This window comes from Papio anubis, chromosome 13 (genome assembly GCF_008728515.1).
Source record: "Papio anubis isolate 15944 chromosome 13, Panubis1.0, whole genome shotgun sequence".
In the NCBI taxonomy this organism is placed as follows: Eukaryota; Metazoa; Chordata; class Mammalia; order Primates; family Cercopithecidae; genus Papio; species Papio anubis.
The window spans coordinates 27,595,395-27,618,349 of NC_044988.1; the positions used below are offsets into that span (position 1 = coordinate 27,595,395).

At 37.8% G+C, this 22,955-nt stretch overlaps 1 long non-coding RNA gene across 1 annotated transcript in view; it reads right to left on the bottom strand.

The window, feature by feature from the left end:
* Nucleotides 1-22,955, bottom strand: part of LOC108582432 — a 27,819-nt gene continuing 4,864 nt past the window's right edge. Inside the window, exons 2-3 of the long non-coding RNA XR_002517628.1 lie at nucleotides 2,171-2,257; nucleotides 1-1,056 (exon numbers count right to left, since the gene is read on the bottom strand). This is a non-coding gene — a long non-coding RNA (uncharacterized LOC108582432). The remainder of the gene's footprint in view (nucleotides 1,057-2,170; nucleotides 2,258-22,955) is intronic.

A 22,955-nucleotide genomic window follows, 5' to 3' on the forward strand; every position in this document is an offset into this window, starting at 1 on the left:
TCTGTCTCAAAAAAAAAAAAAAGAAACACCTCTATTATTTTATGGCCCAAGATTTTTTCAGAATCTCATATGTTGCTAAGAATGAAACATCTTTTCTGCAAATAAAATACACTGTTATAATGCATACACAAAAATCAACTTGTGTTTAATTAGGAATTAGTGAATGACGTGAAACAAATAAAAAACACCTCAGACAGGTTATTGTATAAATTCTGGATAGAAATCTCTGCTGTCTTAATGTGGTATATGGTAAGGTTTCTTAAATGCCTCACTTTTTTAAGCTAAAAATCCATCAACTAGTGATTTGCGGCTTTGTGACAAATTTCCTTTTCATGTGTACTTCAAATGAACCATTGTACCCAATGACAATATGACTTCACAAACTTGGCAAACATAAGAGAATAAAGACCACAATTTTTAAAAAACCTAAAACTAAAAATCAATCCTGTCTATAAAATATAGGACCCCTTAAAAACATGTAAGATGTTAATATTTTCTTTACATATAACACAAAATTACATTTCCCATCCCTACTTCCAGCACATTGTAGAGTATGAGAGGCTAAAATGGTAAAGGAAAAATATCCCAGAGAACTTAAGGTCCTAACACAAATTTTTTGTTAGAGGTTTATATCCAGTGTTATGGTTTGAATGTCACCTTCCAAAAGTATGTTTTGGAAATTTAATCCCCAAAGAAACAGTATTGAGAGGTAGGGCCTAAGGGAAGGTGTTTAGGTCATGAGGGTCTTACCCTCATGAATGGATTAATGTCAATTATAAAAGGGCTTGAGGTTGCAAGTTCAATCTCTTGATCTCTCTCACCCTCTTTTTGCCCTTCTACCATGAGATGACACAGCCATAAGGCCCTTGTCAGGTGCTGGCCCCTTGGTCTTGGACTTCCCAGCCTTCAGAACCATAAGCCAATAAATTTATTTTCATTTAAAATTACCCAGTTTGTGGTATTCTGTTTTACCAGCATAAACAGACTAAGACATCCAGGGAACCCAAACTGTGAACTTGGTTAACGGTGGTTTCAGACTGGTGGTGCACCAGGTACCTGGAAGAAGCAAAAGCAAATCCTTTCATTAAAAAGGCATTTTCATCCTGGGCTTTCAAGAATCCCCCAAAATATTTATTCAGGGATAATAAGCACAGAAGGCAGAAATACCATGAGCAATAAACAACCAAAACAAGAATTTAGGGAAATACATAAGCAAAGAATTTGGATATTGGAATTATTATATACAGCTTATAAAATAACTATGCTTAGTCTACTTGAACAAATAAAAAGATAACCCTGAAAGTATTTTCAAAAAACAGGGAGTTCTAAAACGAAACCTAGTATATTTGTAGAAAAACAAAAAAGAACTTGTATAATTTAAAAATAATAAAATTTAAAACTCTAAGTACATTAAGCATTGCAAAGGAGAAATTTAGTAAAACGAAAGACAGGACATATAAAATGATTCAAAATGCAGCAAAAAGAAACAAAAATATGGAATATGTGAAAAGAATGCTAAGAGACATGGAAAAAAGGTGAAAAATTCCAACATTCTTTTAATGTGAAGGAAAGGAAAAAGAGGAGGGTACAGAGACAATATTTTAAAATATATAGGCTGAGAGTTTTATAGAACTGATTAAATGCACAAGTTCTTTAGTTTAAAAAGCCTAGTGATTTCCAAGCAGGACAAATAAAAATAAAACCATAACTAGGAATATCATACTGATATTAAGTATTACCAAAGACAAAAGGGAAAATGTTAAAATCAGTCAGAAAAAAAGAAACCAAAAAAACTAGCAGATAACTTTCAAAGGAGTTATATGCTGATAACTGACTTCTCAGCAGAGAAAATATGAGTCAAAAAAACAGTGAGATATTCTTCAATATGCAAGGGGAAAAAGACAGCCAAATGAGAATTCTAAACTCAGTGAAAATACCTTTCAAGAATAAGGATGAAGCTAGGTGACATCAGTAAAAATGGCAGAGTAAAGACCTCCAAAAATTCTTTCTCTACGTAAAAGCAATGAGCAACAGTGCAAAAATTGACAGAAATTTCTGAATTTTTCAGAATTCTAGAAATTAACCAAATGCAAAACTATAGGAAATATTTACTCAAGAAAAACAACTGAAACTTGATAAGAACAGTGAGCTTTGTGTTGTTGTAACTTACCCTATTCTTATCCTTCCTTCTCAGCTATTCAGCACCTTGAAAATGAACGGCTCACAATCATGGTGAAAACCAGCAGCCGGTCAGGCACTGGAGAGGGAAGAATAGGGTTAAGCTTCCTTCAAAGCCCTATTTCCAGAGGGTTGTTGTTTTATCTGTTGGTGGTTCCCTGGAAGACCACATCCACAAATTCGTCTTTATTTAATCTGACTCAGAGCTCATTTAGTGTAAACAGCTGTATCCTTAGGGACTGCATTAGTCTGTCTTGCATTACTACAAATGAATACCTGAGACTGGGTAATTTATAAAGAAAAGAGGTTTTGCAGGCTGTACAAGCAAGGCACCAGCATGTCCTCAGCTTCTGGTGAGGCCTCAGGGATCTTACGATCATGGCGGAAGGCAAAGGGGGAGGCAGTGTGTCACACGGCAAGTGAGGGAAGAAGAGAGGGAGGAGGAGGTGCAAGAATCCTTTAAACAATCAGTTCTCACATGAACTACCAGAGTGAGAACTCATCATTACCATGGGGAGGTCACCAAGCCATTCAGGAGGGATCTATTCTCATGACCCAAACACCTCCCACTGGGCCACACCTCCAAGATCAGAAATTATATTTCATTATGAGATTTGAAGAGGACACACATTCAAACCATATATGTTGTTTGTCAAAAACAATTAAGGGCAATTGCCTAAAATTGTATACAATGGTTGGGGCTACAATAGGCTAGCCAAAAAGGTTAAAAGGAAAGTCTGGGGAATTAGATGTCCATAAGAGATTCTGAAAAGCTCCAACATTTTCTTGCAATCTAGAAGGAAGAGCATATATTTAGGACTGTGTGAATACTCAGGAAAATCCTGAGAAGTTTCAACCCCTCTCACTTCTGGCTAAAAGGGAGGCTCTTTACAAGGAGAACATAAAGTTTAACTTTTTGTTAACTGCCTGGATGACTGTTGAAAGCATGCCACCACAGATATATAAAATCTCTTAGAAAAGACCTGGAGTCTTACTGGTTGCAGGCATTTAAGAAAATCCCTATCCAATCATTACTTGATTACTAACTTAGCTAAGCAGAGATTTCACTTCACTGGCAACACATAACAAAGAACACAGACTTTACCATATCGATTTGGAAAAAATGCTAAATAAACAACTATCTACTACAATTAGCAGCAGCCAACAACAGATCCTGAGGAGGAGGAAGAATTTGATTTCCAGAGTTTTCATAGTACATTATTTTAAATGTCCAAGTTTTGACAAACAAATAATTACAATATATACAAAGAAATAAGAAAGTATGGCCATACACAGGGGAGAAACATAGTAATATACTATCCTTGAAGAAGACCAAATGTTGGACTTGCCAGACAAGTAATTTATTTATTTATTTATTTCAGAGTCACACACTGTCTCCCAGGATGGAGTGCAGTGGTGTACTCTTGGCTCACTACACTCTCTGCATCCCAGGTTCAATTGGTTCTCATACCTCAGCCTCCAGAGTAGCTGGGATTACAGATGTGAGCCACCACGCCTGGCTAATTTTTGTATTTTTAGTACAGATGGGGTTTCATCACATTGGCCAGGCTGGTCTCAAATTCCTGACCTCAGGTGATCCTGAGGTCTGCCTGCCTCTGCCTCCCAAAGTGCTGGAATTATAGGTATGAGCCACTGCACCTGGCCTGACAAATAATTTAAATTAGCTAATTGAGGCCAGACACAATGGCTTGTGCCTGTAATCCCAGTACTTTGGGAGGCTGAAGTAGAAGGATTACTTGAGGCCAGAAGTTTGAGACCAACTTGACTAATATAGTGATAGCCTATCTCCACAAAATCTAAAAAATTAGCCAGGCATAGTGGCACATGCGCCAGTCCCAGCTACTCAGGAGGCTGAAGCAGGAGGATCATTTTTGCCCAGAGCTTCAAGGCTGCAGTGAGCTATGATTGAGCCATCAGACTCCAGCCTGAGCAACAAAGCAAGACCTTGCCAAATAAATAAATAAACAAATAAATAAATAACTTAAGAAAATTATGAAAACAATGTCTCACCAAATAGAATTTTTTTTAATAGAAATTATAGAAAAGGAACAAAAATCTTTGGACTTGAAAAGTACAATAACAGAAATGAAAATTTCACTTGATGGGGTCAAGTAAAGACTTAAGCAGGTAGAAGAAAGCATCATGAACCACGAAGATAGATAAATTGAGATGATCAAATCCAATGGATGAAAAAATGATGAAGAAAATTAAATGAAACCTGAGACCTGTGGGACATCGCCAAACGTAACAACATAAGCAAAATGGCAATCTTTGAAGGAGAGAAGAGAAAGGTGTGGAAAGAATAGTTGAAGAAATAATGACTGGAAATTTCCAAAATTTGATGCAACTATTAATCAGCACATACAATAAGCTTAGTAAAATTCAAGAAGGATAAACTCAAAGAGAGCCACAACTAGAAACATTATAATCTAATTGGTGAAAGTCAATAACAAAGAGTAAATTTGAAGGCAGCAAAAAAGAAGCATCTCATCATGCACAAGGAATCCTTAAAGAAATTTACAGCCAATTTCTCATCACAAACATGCAAGTCAGAAGGCAGTGGGCAGACATATTCAAAATACTGAAAGAAAGACTATCAACCAAGAATCTCATTATCCAGCAAAATTATCCTTCAAAAATGAAGAAAATATTAGGAACTTTCCAGATAAACAAAACTGAGAGAATTTGTCAGAAGCCCACCTGCCATACAAAAAATACTAAAGGGAATCCTGTGGCAGAAAATGAAAGAACACTAGATAGCAGCACAATCCACATGAAAAAATAAAGAGCACCAGTCAAGGTAACTAAATAAATATAAAAGGCTACATGGATGTAGTTTTTGGTTTGTAACTATTTTTTATAAAATCTATCTAATTTTCAAAACAGCTCTATAAAGGAATGATTATAATTAGTGTTGTTGGACAGATAATGTATAAAGATGTAATTTGTATGATGATAACAACACAAAGGAGGGAGGAGGAGATGAGGATCTATAGGAGCAAAGTTTTCTTAATGTGATTGTAATTATGTTGTTACTATTTTAAATAGATTGTTATAAAATTAAATTTCAATTGTAATCCCTAGGACAATCACCAAGGATATAACTCAAAAAATAAATACAGTAAAAGAAATGTCAAGGTAATTTAAATGGTACGCTATAAATTATCTTGTAGACAATTGGATCATTTTTTAAGTCTTTTCTTTCAATCTCTGTCCTTTAATTGGAGAGTTTCTTCTATGTACATTTAATGTAATTACTGATAAGGAATGATTTATGTTTGCCACATTTTGCTATTCGTTTTCTATGCCTTATGTCTTTTTGTTCCTCTAGTCCCCCATTACTGCCTTTGTGTTAAATAGATATTTTATAGTGTACCATTTAAATTACCTTGTCATTTCTTTTTTTTTTTTTTTTTGAGACAGAGTCTTGCTCTGTCGCCCAGGCTGGGGTGCAGTGGCCGGATCTCAGCTCACTGCAAGCTCCGCCTCCCGGGTTTAGACCATTCTCCTGCCTCAGCCTCCCGAGTAGCTGGGACTACAGGCGCCCGCCACCTCGCCCGGCTAGTTTTTTGTATTTTTTTAGTAGAGACGGGGTTTCACCGTGTTAGCCAGGATGGTCTCGATCTCCTGACCTCGTGATCCGCCCGTCTCGGCCTCCCAAAGTGCTGGGATTACAGGCTTGAGCCACCGCGCCCGGCCACCTTGTCATTTCTTTTACTGTATTTATTTATTAAGATGGAGTCTCACTCTGTTGCCCAGGCTGGAGTGCAGTGGTGTGATCGCAGCTCACTGCAACCTCCACCTCCCAGGTTCATGTGATTCTCCTGCCTCAGCCTCCCGAGTATCTGGGATTACAGGCATGTGCCATCACGCCTGGCTAACTTTTTTTTTTTTTTTTTTTTGTATTTTTAGTAGAGACAGGATTTTGCCATGTTGGCCAGGCTGATCTCGAACTCCTAACCTCATGTGATCCACCCACCTTGGCCTCCAAAGTGCTGAGATTACAGGTGTGAGCCACCACACCCAGCCCTACTGTATTTATTGTTTGAGTTATATTCTTGATGGCTGTCCTAGGGATTACACACACTGCAGTTTGGCTTGCAGGAAGCCCCATCGTTAGGAGAAGGGGAGTGTACCATATCAAGGGACCACCCCATGGAACAAAAGAACCTGAACAGCAGCCCTTGGAGTCCAGATTTTTTCACTGAAATAGTCTACCCAAATGAGAAGAAATCAGAAAAGTAATTCTGGTAATATGACAAAACAAGGTTCTAAAACACCCTCAAAAGACTACAGTAGCTCCCCAGCAATGGATCCAATCCAAAAAGCTATCTCTGAATTATCAGATAAAGAATTCAGATGGTTGATTATTAAACTACTCAAGGAGATACCCAGGAAAGGTGAAAACCAACTTAAAGAAATTTTTTAAAAATACAAGACATGAATGAAAAATGCTCCAGATAAAGAGGTATCATAAAGGAAAAACAATCAAAACTTCAGGAAATGAAGAACACACTTAGAGAAATATAGTCAAACAAGTAGAAGAAAGAACTCTGGAGATCAAACACGGGGATTTTGAATTAAGCCAATCAGATGAAGGAAAAAAACGAAGTTTTAAAAGTGAACAAAGCCTCCAAGAAATCTGGGATTATGTTAAACAACCAAACCTAAGAATAATTGGCATTTCTGAGAAAGAAGAGAAATCTAAAAGTTTGGAAGACATATTTGAGGGAATAATCAAGGAAAACTTCCCTGGCCTTGCTAGAGATCTAGACATCCAAATACAATAAGCTCAAAGAACACCTGGGAAATTCATCTCAAAACGATCATCACCCAGGCACATAGTCATTAGGTTATCTAAAGTCAAGACAAAGGAAAGAATCTTAAAAGCAAAAGCATCAGGTAACCTATAAAGGAAAACCTATCAGATTAACAGCAGATTTTTCAGCAGAAACCCTACAAGTCAGAAGGGACTGGGGTCCTATCTTTAGTCTCCTCAAACAAAATAATTGCCAGCTAAGAACTAAGCTTCATAAATGAAGGAGAGATAAACTCTTTTTCAGACAAACAAATATTTAGAGAGAATTCACCACTACCAAGCCAGCACTATAAGAAATGCTAAAAGGAGTTCTAAATCTTGAAACAAAACTTCAAAAACCAAATAGAATCTCCTTAGAGCGTAAATCTCACAGGGCCTATAAAACAATAACACACACATACACACAAACAAGGTATTCAGGCAACAACTAGCACAGTGAATATAACAGTACCTCACATCTCAATACTAACATTGAATGTAAATGGCCTAAATGCTCCACTTAAAAGATACGGAATGGCAGAATGTACAAAAATCCACCAACCAACTATCTGCTGTCTGCAAGAGACTTACCTAACACATAAGGACTCACATAAACTTAAGGTAAAGGGGTGATAAAGGTAGTCCATGCAAATGGAAACCCAAAGCAAGCAGGAGTAGCTATTCTTATATTAGACAAAACATGCTTTAAAGCAACAACAGTTAAAAAACCCAAAGAGGGGCATTATATGATGATAAAAAGGATCGGTCCAATGGAAAATATCACAATCCTGAATATATATGTATCTAACACAGGAACTCCTACATTTATAAGATAATTATTGCTAGACATAAGAAATGAGATCGATGGCAACACAATAATAGTACAGGACTTCAATATTCCATTGACAGCACTGGACAGGTAATCAAGACAGAAAGTAAACAAAGAAACAATGTACTTAAACTGTACCCCAGAACAAATGGACTTAACAGATACTTGCAGAACATTCTACCCAACAACTGCAGAATATACATTCTATTCACCAGTGCATGGAACATTCTCCAAGATAGATCATCTGATAGGCCACAAAATAAGTCTAAATAAATTTAAGAAAATTGAAATTATATCAAGTACACTCTCAAACCACAGTGGAATAATATTCTATGCAAATGGAATAACACATCTGGACATAGAAGTGTTTGTTGCATATATATTAAGGATTATGATATATTCTGTTAGACTGATTGTTTTATCATTATGTAATGTCCCGCATTGTGTTTTTTAACTGTTGTTGCTTTAAAGTCTGTTTTGTCTAATATAAGAATAGCTACTCCTGCTTGGTTTAGGTTTCCATTTGCATGGAATATCATTTGGAGTTCCAAACTCCAAGAGGAACCCTCAAAACTATACAAATACATGGAAATTAAACAATCTGCTCCTGAATGATATTTGGATCAACAATAAAATCAAGACTTCTGAGACATGGGAAAAGCTGTGCTAAGGGAAAAGTTCATAGCATTAAATGCCTACATCAAAAAGTCTGAAAGAGCATAATTAGACAATCTAATGTAGAGAAACAAGAATGAACCAAACCCAAACTCAGCAGAAGAAAAGAAATAACAAAGATCAAAGCAGAATTAAAGAAAATTGAAACAAAAAAATACAAAAGATACAAAAGCTGGTTCTTTGAAAAGATAAACAAAATTGATAGACCATTCACAAGATTAACCAAGAAAATAGGACCAAATAAGCTCAATTAGAAACAAGACAGGAGACATTACAACCAATACCACAGAAATACAAAAGATCATTCAAGTCTACTATGAACTCCTTTATGTACACAAACTAGAAAATCTAGAGGAGATTAATAAATTCTTAAAAATATAAAACCCTCCTAGATTAAATCAGGAAGAAATAGAAACTCTGAACAAACAAATAATAAGTAGTGACATTAGAACAGTAATTTAAAAACTGCCAACAAAAAAAGTCCAGGACCAGATGGATTCACAGCTGAATTCTGTCAGTCAAAGAATAATTAGTACCAATCTTAAAGAAACTATTCCAAAAGATAGAGAAAGAAGGAATCTTCCCTAAATCATTCTATGAAGTCAGCATCACCCTAATACCAAAACTAGGAAAGGATATAAAAAAAGAAAACTACAGAGACCAGCCTGAACAACATGGAGAAACCCCGTCTCTACTAAAAATACAGAATTAGCCAGGCATGGTGGCGCATGCCTGTAATCCCAGCTACTCCGGACGCTGAGGCAGAGAATGGCTTGAACTCGGGAGGTGGAGGTTTCCATGAGCCCAGATCGCGTCATTGCATTCCAGTGTGGGCAAAAAGAGTGAAGCTCCATCTCAAAAAAAAAGAAAGAAAGAAAGAAAGGAAGAAAGGAAGAAAGGAAAGAAAAGAAAAGAAAAGAAAAGAAAAGAAAAGGAAAAAGAAAACTACAGACTAATATCCCTGATGAACATAGCTGCAAATATCCTCAACAAAATACTAGCTAACCAAATCCAACAGCATGTCAAAAAAATAATATACCATTTTCAAGTGGGTTTCATACCAGGGATACAAGGATGGTTTAACACACGAAAGTCAATAAATGTAATACATCACATAAACAGAATTAAACACAAAAATCATATGATCATCTTAATAGATTCAGAAAAAGCATTTGATATAATCTAGCATCCCTTTTTGATTAAAACCCTCAGCAAAGTTGGCATAGAAGGAACATATAAAAGCCATCTGTGAAAAACCCACAGCCAACATTATACTGAATGGGGAAAATTTGAAAGCATTCCCCTTGAGAAATGGAACAAGGATGCCCACTTTCACCACTTCTATTCAACACAGTACTGGAAGTCCTAGCCAGAGCAATCAGACAAGAGAAAGAAACAAAGAGCATCCAAATTGGTAAAGGGGAAGTCACACTGTTGCTGTTCACTGATGATATGATTGTATACCTAGAAAACCCTAAAGACTCGTCCAAAAAGTTTCTAGATCTAATAAATAAATTCAGTAAAGGTTCGGGATACAAAGTTGATATACATAAATCAGTAGCTATATGCCAACAATGACCAAGCTGAGAATCAAATCAAGAACTCAACTCCTTTTACAATAGTTGAAAAAAAATGCTTAGGAATACACCGAACCAAGGAGGTGCAAGATCTCTACAAGAAAAATTGCAAAACACTGCTGAAAGAAATCAGAGATGACACAAACAGTTGTAAACACATTCCATGCTCATGGATGGGATGGATGAATATTGTGAGAATCAACATTGTGAAAATAACCAACTGCCAAAAGCAATCTACAGATTCAATGTAATTCCCATCAGAATACCATCATTCTTCACAGAACTAGAAAAAGCAATCCTAAAATTCATATGAAACCAAAAAAGAATCTGCATAGCCAAGGCAAGACTAAGCCAAAGGAACAAATCTGGAGGCATCACATTACCCAACTTCAAACTATACTACAAGCCTATGGTTACCAAAGCAGCATGGTACTGGTGAAAACAAGGCATGTAGACCGATGGAACAGAACAGATAACTCAGAAATAAAGCCAAATACAGCCAACAGTAAAGAAAAACATAAAGTGGGAAAAGGATACCCTATTCAACAAATAGTGCTGGAATAATTGGCAAGCCACATGCAGAGAATGAAGCTGGATCCTCATCTCTTATCTTATACAAAAATCCACTCAAGATATATCAGAAAGTTAAATCTAAGACCTGAAAGCATAAAAATTCTGGAAGATAATATCAGGAAAATTATTCTAGACATTGGTTTGGAGAAGGAGTTCATGACCAAGAATCCAAAAGCAAATGCAACAAAAACAAAGATAAATAAATGGGACCTAATTAACCTAAAAAGCTTCTGCACAGCAAAATAATAATATTAATGATAATAATAATAAGCACAGTAAACAGACAACCCACAGAGTGGGAGAAAATCTTTGCAAACTATGCATTCAATAAAAGACTAATTCTAGAATCTACAAGGAACACAAACAAAACAGCAAGAAAAAAAAATCCCATCAAAAAAGTAGGCAAAGGACATGAATAGACAACTCTCAAAGGAAGTTAGACAAATGGCTAACAAACATGAAAAAATGCTCAACACACTAATTATCGGGGAAATACAAGTCAAAAACACAGTGAGATACTACCTTACTCCTGCAAGAATGCCCATCATTAAAAAATTTAAAAAAAAACAGATATTGCGTGAATGTGGTAAAAAGGGAACACTTCCACACTGCTGGTGGGAATATAAATTGTACAACCACTATCAAAAACAGTATGGAGATTCCCTAAGTAACCAAAAGTAGAACTATCACTTGATCCAGCAATCCTACTACTGGGTATCTACCCAGAGGAAAATAAGTCATTATATGAAAAAGACTCTTGCACATGCATGTTTACGGCAGTACAATTAACAATTGCAAAAATATGGAACCAGCCTAAATGCCCATCAACCAATGAGTAAATAAAGAAAATACCACATATATTTATATATATGTATTATATATATCTGTGTGTATATATGTGTGTATGTATAAAGAAAATACCACATATATTTATATATATGTATTATATATATACACACACACACACCATGGAATACTACTCAACCATAAAAAGGAATGAAATAATGACATTTGCAGCAAACTGGATGGAGTTGGAGGCCACTATTCTAAGTGAAGTAATTCAGGAATGGAAAATTAAACATTGTGTGTTCTCACTTATAAGTGGGAGCTAAGCTATGAGGATGCAAAGGCATAAGAATGATACAATGAACTTTGGGGTCTTGGGGGAAAGGGTTGAAGAGGGGTGATGGATAAAAGACAACACATTGGGTACAGTGTACACTGCTCCAGTGATGGGTGCACCAAAATCTCAGAAATCACCACTAAAGAACCTTTCCATGCAACCACCTGTCCCCCCAAAACTATTGAAATAAAAATTTTTGAAATGAAAAGTAGCCAAAAAGAAGAAACTAGAAAAAGTAGTGGAAACTAAATCCAAAGTAAATGAAAGGAAGGGAATAGTAAAGATTGAACAGAAATAAATGAAATAGCAGCAAAATAGAGAGCCTGTTATTCATTCTGCATTGCTAGGGCTGCATTCATGCTATTACAGTAGATGTGAGTAATTGGAACAGAGCATATGACTCACAAAGTCTAAAATATGTCCTATCTAGCCCTTTAATAAAAGGTTTGGAAGAATTCTGGTTTCTGCTCCAACATGTAAAAGCTTCAAAGTCTTCACTCTCATCCTTACAATAAGACAAAAGGTGAAACTGAAAATAAATTACTTTTCTGAGACCTGTTAAAAAATTAAGGTCACAGAACAAACTGCCACCCAGAAATCTAGAGAGAAGAAAATACAGTTGATATCAGCTTGCCTGGAGCAGAAGACATTGAATCCATAAACTGGTACGAACATTTAGTGGTAATCTTGACCAGCTGCTGGAGTCTGAGTGTGGACTTGCTCTAAACTGAGAAAATCCTTGGGGACCCAGTCTTAGGGGTCTCCCATACTTTTATGTATTTTACTTCCAGGAACCACACCAGGCTTTCATGGAGACGACCCCAGAACAACACCCTCACATTTTAGTCAAGGGGAGGGGCATGTTGAAATATACCCAAAGCAATCTTCATAATAAGAACCAATGCTCCAAGTGAAATGATGCTACCAGGACTTTTGACAAAAGAAAGGGCAATTACCCAATCCCAGCCTCCTTAGCTTCCTTATCTCACCAAACAGGAGAAATGTAAAAGGCTAAGAAGCACTACTGAAGGTCAAAGTCCAAGGACTCAGGCCCACTAAATGACTTAGAGTTAATCATAAAATTATAGATTCCTCTCCCACAGGACCTTACCACCACACCTGCAAGGCTCCAGTTTATACCAATAGATTTCAACTAAAAAAGTGACAGGACACAGATTCCATCTAAGAAGTTCTTAGGAAAACCTAAAGATAACAAGGAAGAAAAATACAAGTACACCTGAGGAAACTGAATCCACTGGCACTTACGGTTTCAGCAAACATTAAACACAGCCCAGCTCCTGGCCATATGACCATTATAACTTTACTATTATCCCACACATTATACCCAGTTTTTAGCAAAAGATTACAAGGCAAGCTAAAGGGCAAGGAAAAGCAGTCTGAAGAGACAAAGCAAGAACCTCCATCGAAACCACGTCCTGTGGGAGGGGGTGTGGAGGAGAAGAATAATGAAAACATTCTGGCTGGGTGCAGAGGCTTAAGCCTGTAATTCCAGCACTTTGGGAGGCCGAGGCGGGTGGATCACATGTCAGGAGTTTGAGACCAGCCTGGCCAACATGGCGAAACCCCGTCTCTACTAAAAATACAAAAATTAGCCAGGCGTGTTTTTAGGTGCCTGTAGTCCCAGCTACTCGGGAGGCTGAGGCAAGGAGAATTGCTGGAACCCGGGAGGCAGAGGCTGCAGTGAGCCAAAATCAAGCTGCTACACCCTAGCCTGGGTGACAGACGGTGACTCTGTCTCAAAAAAAAGAAAAGAAAATATTCTGGAACGAGTGGTAATGGTTGTATAACCTTGTTAATACACTAAAAACCACTAAATTATATGTTTCAAAGGGTGAATTTTCTGTTTTATGACTATCTTAATTTAAAAAATAATTTTAAAAAGACTTACATAATTACTTATAACTTTTTCCAAAATGAAGGTTTTCCTATATTCTCCATGCTCACACAATTGGTGAAAAATAACATCAAATTATAGAAAAAAATATATCTATGGTAATTGTGAAAACTGATAAATTTTAAGAATTATGATTTTTTTTTTTTTTTTTTTTTTTTGAGACGAGTCTCACTCTGTCTCCCAGGCTGGAGTGCAGTGGCACAATCTCGGCTCACTGCAAGCTCCACCTCCCGAGTGCACGCCATTCTCCTGCCTCAGCCTCCCGAGTAGCTGGGACTACAGGAGCCCGCCACCTTGCCCGGCTAGTTTTTTGTATTTTTTAGTAGAGATGGGGTTTCACCATGTTAGCCAGGATGGTCTCGATCTCCTGACCTCGTGATCCGCCTGTCTCGGCCTCCCAAAGTGCTGGGATTACAGACTTGAGCCACCGCACCCGGCCGAATTATGATTCTTATTACATTCTTCGCTACTCATAACATGAACAATAAAAAAGTAATACATTGTCTCATTTTTTTCATTCAATACATATATACTTAATATCTGCCTCATATAAGGAACTGTACCATGTTGTTGGGTTACAAAAATGAATTTGACAACCGCTTCAACTTAGAAACAGATATTAGAGATTTACAAAAATAACTGTAAAAAAAGGTCATATATAAAAAGTGCCAAACAAAGGCTATACAAAGTATAGTGAAATCCAAGATTATAGGAGAGCATTTCTTTTTTCTTTTTTTTAAATTATTATACTTTAAGTTATGGTATACATGTGCAGAATGTGCAGGTTTGTTACATAGGTATGCATGTGCCATGGTGGTTTGCTGCACCCATGAACCCATCATCTGCATTAGGTATTTCTCCTAATGCTATCCTTCCCCTTGCAGTCCACCCCACGACAGGCCCCGGTGTGTGATGTTCCCCGCCCTGTGCCCATATGTTCTCATTGTTCAACTCTCACTTATGAGTGAGAACATGAGGTGTTTGGTTTTCTGTTCCTGTGTTAGTTTGCTTAGAATGGTGGCTTCCAGCTTCATCCATGTCCCTGCAAAGGACATGAACTCTTTCTTTTTATGGCTGCATAGTATTCCATGGTGTGTATGTGCCATATTTTCTTTATCCATGGTGTATATGTGCTACATTTTCTTCATCCAATCTATCGTTGATGGGCATTTGGGTTGGTTCCAAGTCTTTGCTATTGTGAATAGTGCTGAAATAAACATATGTGTGCATGTGTCTTTATAGTAGAATGATTTATAAACCTTTGGGTACATACCCAGTAATGGGATTGCTGGGTCTATTTCTGATTGTAGATCCTTGAGGAATCACCACACTGTCTTCCATAACGGTTGAACTAATTTACACTCCCACCAACTGTGCAAAAGCGTTCCTATTTCTAGGAGAGCATTTCAAACTGAGGTGATTAATGAAGGCTTCATGGGAAAGGTGGCAGTGGAATTGGGTCTTTCTTTGTTCAGCTGACTCAGCACTACATTTGCAGTGCTTACTGTATTCAGGAACTGTACCAGGTGCCAGGGAAACAACAATAAAGATGAAATGGATTATCTCATTTTGTTATGTGATAAAACCCAGAAGTGTAGAAGCATATATATGTGTGTGTGTGTGCATTTATATATTTTTGTGTAACTAAAACAATGTGTAAGTGAATAAGAGCACTCTTGAAGAATGAGTGGATTTCAACAAAGAAGCATAAATGCTTCCAGTGGCTCCAACTCTTTAGAATTATTATTATTATTATTATTATTATTATTATTATTATTATTTTGAGACAGTCTTGCTCCAGGCTGGAGCACAGTGGTGTGATCTTGGCTCACTGCAACCTCTGCCTCCTGAGTTCAAGTGATTCTCCTGCCTGAGCCTCCCAAGTAGCTGGGATTACAGACACGCGCCACCACACCCAGCTAACTTTTGTATTTTTAGTAGAGATGTGGTTTCACCATGTTGGTCAGGCTAGTCTTGAACTCCTGGCCTCATGATCAGCCCACCTCGGCACTGCCAAAATATGGCCTCAAGGTTCCTCATGATTAGGCCTCTAAATTCCAAGTGACTTCCCCTACTATTTCTTTATTACATTTATACATGTAGGTTATTCTACCCTTCCCTATTGTTTCCCATCCTTTCCTTTCATCCATCCATCTATTTAAGTACTCAGAGCCCACTATATTGCAATGCAATGTACACAGTGGTACATAAAATAAACAGGACAAATACAGTTCCAGCCCTTGTGAAGTTTACATTCTGTAGATGGATAAACATATGGAACTAATTAGACAACTGTTTAATTGCATGTGATATATGCAGGAGTCTATGAGAGTATAATGAGGGCTTTTACTCACTTCTTACTTTGAGGGATTCAAGTTTATGTGCAGGAATTAGCCGGCAGTACCCTAGCTACCTTGCTAGACACATGCACCACAGTGAATGGAAGATAAACCCTTAAAACATTCAAGGGCCTGCCACCTTAGTGAAGTTTCTAGGAGTCCATTAGCTGGGGCATGGCACAACATTTCTACCAAGGTGAAGGGCAAGTTGCTTCATCTTGCACACTCTACCACTGAGAAGGAGACACACGGCCACTTTGGATTCAGATTGTGACATATACCCTAGTTGAATGTTCTACTTTGAGTCACTTACTGAGTAACCCATAGATTTGAATGGATTCCAGAGCAACAGAAGCTTCTGTTGCAGCTCTAAGCTTCTATGCAAGCTGATCTTGGGCCATATGACTCAGCAGACTGAATGGTGCTGAAAGAGCACATTGAAACGTTCTAACAGTAGCAAATAAAAAATACCATGGCAATACCCCCTGGGTTTTGGGGGAAAAGCCAACTCTTTTCTGTTGATAAGCATTATACTTTTGAGAAACAGTTCTGGGGTTGCTATGGGGCCCCCAGGACTGAATATCTGACTAAGAAACACTAACTAGTCATGTGACATGAACTGTCCATAGAGAGCTACGGCGTTACCTGACTCAGGACCACAATGCTGTAACGAGATATACAAGATTATGCTCAAGCAGTTCCCAAAGACACAAGTTGCATAAGTAAGTGACCCAGACACCCTCAGTATCAGTGGGTTCTGCATTCCTGGATTCAACGAAATGATGATCAAAAATATTCAGAAAAAAATAAAAACATAATACAGATTAAAAGAATCAATATAGTATCACAACCATTTACATAGCATTTACATCTTATTAGGTATTTTAAGTAGTCTAGAGATGATTTAAAGTATAGGCTGGGTGCAGTGGCTCACATCTATAATGCTAGCACTTTGGGAGGCCGAGGTGGGTGGATCATCTGAGGTCAGGAGTTTGAGACCAGCCTGGCCAACATGGTGAAATCCCGTCTCTACTAAAAATACAAAAAATTAGCCAGATGTGGTGGCACATGCCTGTAATCCCACCTACTCTGGAGGCTGAGGCAGGAGAATCGCTTGGACCTGGGAGGTAGAGGTTGTAGTGAGCTGATATCGCACCGTTGCACTCCAGCCTGGGTAACAAGGGCGAAACTACATCTCAATAAATAAATAAATAAATAAAAACAAAGTATATAGGAAGATGTGCATAGGACATATGCAAACATTGTGCCATTTTATATAAGGGACATGAGTATATACAGATTTTGGTATCCACAGGGATCCTGGAACTAATCCTCCACAGATACAGAGGAATAACTGTACTTACCCCTATTGCATTGATATCTCTCCCTCAATTTACATGTATGGCCGCATGGAGAATTCTCTATGACATGTGACTGAGGAAGAGAAAATTTGGGCCTCGTTTGGTTTCCAAACAGCTCTCCACAATACGTTGGTACTACCCAAAAGTGGATGGCTTTAGCATGACAGTCTCATTCAGAAATAGTCTTTAATAATTGAGAAGCGAGATTCTCCAAGTAGGCAGAACTTCACACTGTATATCTAGCAGTCCACTTACACTAAAAGAAGGCATGGCAGAGGAGTAGATCAACATTGATTCATGGACAGTGTCTAACAGTTTGCTTAGATAGTCAGGGACTCTGGTATATTTATGTGACCGTTAATACCGCGTGTCAATTTGATTGGATTGAAGGATACAAAGTATTGATCCCCTGGGTGTGTTGGTGAGGGTGTTGCCAAAGGAGATTAATATTTGAGTCTGTGGGCTAGGGAAGGCAGACCCACCCTTAATCTGGTGGACACAACCTAGTCAGCTGCCAGCGAATATAAAGCAGGCAGAAAAAACCTCAAAGGACAAGATGGGCCTAGCCTCCCAGCCTACATCTCTCTCCTGTGCTGGATGCTTCCTGACCTCAAACATTGAACTCCAAGTTCTTCAGTTTTGGGACTTGTACTGGCTCCCTTGCTCCTCAGCTTGCAGATAGCCTATTGTGGGAGCTTGCAATCATGTAAGTTAATACTTAATAAACTCTTGTCTCTCTCTCAGTATATATATATATATAAATAGGATGTATTATATCCTATAGGATATATATCTCCTATTAGTTCTGTCCCTCTAAGAGAATCCTGACTAATACAATGTATCAACGAATTATACAGGAATTAGCAAAATTTTGTAATTGATGATAAAGAAGTTTGGGGAAGAGGTATGAGGAGAGACCTTTCTGGATAGGCATAGATTCTGGTGTTATTTATGTTCCATATGACTGCTCAAAAAAGGCCATCCATTGCAGAAAATGTTCAATAATCAGTACAAAATGTTCTATGGCTAATACTCAGCCTCTTTCCCTAGCCACGACAATGTTTGCTTTATGGGCTCATGATAATAGTGGCCATAGAGATTATACTATGCACAATAATTCAGGTTTTATTCCCCTTCCAACCCCCATGCAAGGCTGATCTTGTTAGAGTCATTGCTAGGTGCCCAAGCTTTCAACAGAAGGGACCAAAAGGAACCAACAAGCTACCTGATGGCAGGTTGCTTACGATGGATTCTTCTATCATCGGGACAGCAGTTTGATGTTTTCCTGCCCCAGTTTCTTCTTCATTACTATCCACAGATATACTGAATGCCTTGTTTACTATCATGATACCTGATATGGTTTGGATATATGTGTCCTTTAAATCTCATATTGAAATGTCATTTCCTACCCCATTAATATATACATGTAACTACTATGTACTCACAAAAAATAAAAATGAAAAGAGTTTTTTCAAAAAAGAAATGTTGTCTTCAGTGTTGGCGGTAGAGCCTGGTGGGAGTTGTTTGGATTGTGGGAGGCAGATCCCTCATGAATGGTTTGGTGCTATCCCCTTCATTAGGGAACTCTAGCTCTGAGTTCACATGAGATCTGGTTGTTTAAAAGCGTGTGGAACCTCCCCCTTTTCTCTCTTACTCCTGCTCTCACCATGTGAGACACCTGCTCCCTTTTTGCTTTCTCCATGATTTTAAGCTCCTTGGGGCCTCCCCAGACACCAAGCAGATGCCAACATCATGCTTCCTGTAAAGCCTGTGGAATCACAAGTGAATTAAACCTCTTTCCTTTATAAATTACCCAGCCTCAGGTATTCCTTTTCAGCAACGCAAGAATAGCCTAATACAGTACCCCATTTAACACATGATAGGTTTTCTTTTCAAGACAGGCAAAGCACCATCTTCTATCCCATATTCTCTTCTGCAACATGACCTTCACACTATCCCATGGGACTTCCTCCATTCCCTTGATTCTGGGGAAGTACTGTGACCACTTTGACCATTTTAATATTGCAAAACTGATGCTATGCCCTTAACCAACCTAAGCTCTCATTTCCTGCCTTTTGGAAGCTAGCTGCTGTGTATCATTTCCTGAGCTCACTCCGCTCTGAAAAGCCCTGGAGCACGAGATGCCAGTTGAAAAGAGAGAACAAGAAGCACCATGGCACCAGACATGTGAGTAAAGAAACAATCAGACATCTAGGCCAGTCAAGGCTTTTGATGACTTCAGCCCCAGCCATTATCTTTCTATAACCACATAACACTAACAACTGCCCAGTTGGTCCCAGTCAATCCACAGAACTGCCAGAAATAATAATGTTGTTTTAAGTCACTAAGCTTGAAGTTTGTTACACAACAGTACATAACTAGCACACCTAATTTTTGACCATTGAATTCATTTTAAAACAAAAGGAGCATAGGAATAGGGTTCATACCCATGGGATTCACTGACCATTACATACCCCACCATTCTAAAGCAGTTTACTTAATTAGGCAGTAGAATGACCTATTGAAGTCTCAAATACAGTGCTAGATTGGACAGCACAATGCGGGTTGTGGTGCTGTCTTACAAGATCGATATGCAATCTGAAGCACCATCCAGTGCCTTATGTCATATTTTCCATAACCAGAATACATATATCCAGGGACCAAGGGCAAGTGGCTTCTCTTACCTTTACCCCTAATGAATCTCACAGTTTTTTTTCATTCACCAAAGCAAAATAAGTGAACTGTACTGAATTGTCTGTTGGCAACTTGGGATTGTCACCCAGGCATTATCATTACCTCTTTCTAAATTCTCCTTCATAGTGTAGCAGAGTTTGCTAGTAAGAACACAAGATTTGGAAAGCAGAAAGAAGAGACCATTATTCTTCAGAGACAGTTTCAAGGAGAAGCATGTACAGAGAACCAACATGAGGTTTGACACACTTCTGGGTGAGTTTCTTGAGAAACACTTGAGTAGGTGCTATAAAAAGGGCTGGTAGGAGCTTCCTAGAGGTTCTTGAGACTTGCAGTAACTTCTGGACAAGGTATAGCCGCCTGTTTTATTGCTGAAGACTGAGATATTTGACGACAGGTCCCCTGACTTTCTACCTCACCCTTCTAACAGGTATGTAAGCCTCGAATGACTTATATTAAACCTCTTTTACTTAGAATACAGAGTGTGACTTGTTTTCCTGACAGGACCTTAACTGATATACTTCATAACACTTAAGTTTTTATTCTACAAATATATTTAACATTCAGCCCAAAAAACTGTTCGTGTAGTACAATAAAGAACACAGAGTATACAGAATGGAAAAAAATTGTAACTAGGCAGTCACGTTCATTGTTGTCATTTGGGTAACCACCATCCTGAATCTGAAATTACTTTACAAACGTTGTAAGGTTGGTAAAAGTTATTAATTTGGCCTTCTTTCAATTCCTCAGACATGCTCAGTTAGCTCTTCTGTTCTTAGGCCTTTACCCTAATGTTTCACCACTGGTGAGTTCTTTCCCTGCTTTTCACAGGGCTGGTTTCTTCTCATCTTTCAGGTTTCAGCTTAAACATCACCACCCAGAGCAGGCTTCTCTGACCACAGCCCCCAAAGCTATGTCCTTACCCTGACACTTTTATCATCTATCACGGTACCCTGCTTTCTCCTTTTGTGCCATTTATTACAATTTTTCATTATATATTTGTCTGTTTACTTGAATATTGTCTATCTCTTCTATCAGACTGTAAGTCCCACAGAAGGCATGAACCATGTCTGTTTCTCTCACCATTGAATACTCAGCAGCTAGCACAATGTCTAACACACAGTATCACTCATTAAAATTTATGGAATAAATCAAATTGTTTGGCGTCTTGTCTTCTCAGGGATAGTGTTTAGCCTGTTCCTCCTATAAACCCAAGAGATTATCTTTTGTACTGCCCTTTTTGCACATGGATGACTCAGAGGACTTATCATAGAAATTAAAGTGCTTACAGTCAGAAGACATCATTTGGAGTCTTATTCTTTGACATTCCTTCTTAAAATTCAGACTATCAGTCTCTATAAATATTATACTGCAAGTTAAGAGCATAAGTCAAATAACAAAAAAAGCTCATCATTTCCTATGGGTAATTTTGACCTGGTGTTAATATTTTGCAGACATAGCTTAAAACATAGAAACAGAAAGAAACTGAAATGTAAGGTACATTAGAAAATTCCTGAATGGAAAAATTAACTTTAGAAGGGAGATAAAAGGAGATATAGCCTTGTCTTGCTTTTAGATAGTTACTGAAGAGGCTTCAGACTGCACCTCTACTGTGGCCAAAATGAAGTTCCTACTCTTTTTCTAAATTTCCAGTTATGTTGGAACCTGTCTATGGCTTTCACCTCTGTCACAGTTACATTGAAAAATATACAGGAAAAAAACTTAAGGATGTACTCATATTTGTATACTTTAAAAATTTAGTCATCCATTAAAAGGCATTATTACTAAGAAAATTCTTACGACAGTCTGACATCTTCAGTACTGTACATGAGAAACTAATCGCATCATTGAGATACCCATCTCCTTAGCTGTTTCTATATGCAGATCCTGGAATGGCGCTTTCTCTCTAGACATTTTCTCCTGTTCTTTTCTAAAGATTACATAATGAGTCTCCTGGGCCTCTGTGGTAGGAAGGAAGAACAGGGCAAAGGAAAAGGATGATATTTTGGAACTATCAAATAAAATAAAACATCACTTAGCAACAAAAACCATTTATGTAACTGATATCCTCATCCCTGTATCTTCATGGGTTCTAACATCAGCATAAACTGGTCATTTAAAGTCATCTTCATTATTATCATCTTGATAACATTACGTACTTTGTCAGCATAGAAAAAGTTCATGCTTTAACTAGATTAATTATAATTGCAGTACAAAAATTCTCTTTAAAAGTGTTAAACAAGTTTCCTATTGAAATTATCTAGCTTAGCCTTAGTTTACTATTATGTTGTAATACAGATTTACTAGTAATGACACTTTCTTTATTCATAGAAATGAATAATAACTTGAACAGTGCTTCTCAGTTTAAAGATGCTATCACATGTATTTTCTCATTTTTATCCCAACAACTGGAATAATAAAGAGCTAGAAATATCAACTAATTATAACAATAGATGCACCACCATGCATGAGTGGTTTTGTATATTTTTCAATAGTTCTTGAATATATAGTAAGTCATACTTGGGGAAATAAACCAACACACCAAAGTGAAGAGTATACAAATGTCCTAAATTTAATGTACATATCTTTTAAAGTATATTTATTAAATTCTATTACTTTTCTTGAAATAATCTTTAAGAATTTTTTTTTTTTTTTTTGAGACGGAGTCTCACTCTGTCGCCCAGGCTGGAGTGCAGTGGTGCGATCTCAGCTCACTGCAAGCTCCGCCTCCCGGGTTCACGCCATTCTCCTGCCTCAGTCTCCCAAGTAGCTGGGACTACAGGCGTCTGCCATCACGCCCGGCTAATTTTTTGTATTTTTAGTACAGCAGGGTTTCACCGTGTTGGCCAGGATGGTCTTGATCTTCTGACCTCGT